Source organism: Penaeus monodon, chromosome 32, assembly GCF_015228065.2.
Source record: "Penaeus monodon isolate SGIC_2016 chromosome 32, NSTDA_Pmon_1, whole genome shotgun sequence".
Taxonomy (NCBI): Eukaryota; Metazoa; Arthropoda; class Malacostraca; order Decapoda; family Penaeidae; genus Penaeus; species Penaeus monodon.
Genome location: NC_051417.1, coordinates 17720872 through 17721386, shown reverse-complemented (window position 1 = coordinate 17721386; position 515 = coordinate 17720872).

The window sequence follows — 515 nt, the reverse complement described above, 5'->3', positions numbered from 1 at the left end:
TTACGATAACTTATCCCATTTTCATGCACATGAGCATTTATGTGCTCTTATGGATGCAAAGAAGAGGGCTTGCAGTTTTTAGGATTAAGGGTTAATCTCCTCTGAAGATGTTAAGAATTTCTATAATATCACAATTTTTTTTTCTTTCAGCTCCAGAAGTGATAGACAATGGAAATACACATTTTCCCCCGACTGGTTTAGCTTGGATGCTAATATATGAAATGATTGAAGGACAACTCCCCTTTCCCAGCCGTAAAAAAAAGGTATGTTTTTACAATATGCTTGACACATAGTGAGAGAAAGAGAGACTAGTTTGTGATGGTTTGTGTAAAAATTTGATTTTTTTTGGTTGGCATATTGATTAATGCTGATCCACAGGTAAAACGGGGAAAAAGTAGATCGCCGATGAAAGAACAGCAAGAAAAATACTCTCATAATTTTCTGAGAGGCAAGTTAATATGTCAAAAGGTAAATTGTTATTATGGATATTGTTATATTGAGGGTGGTGGTGGTGG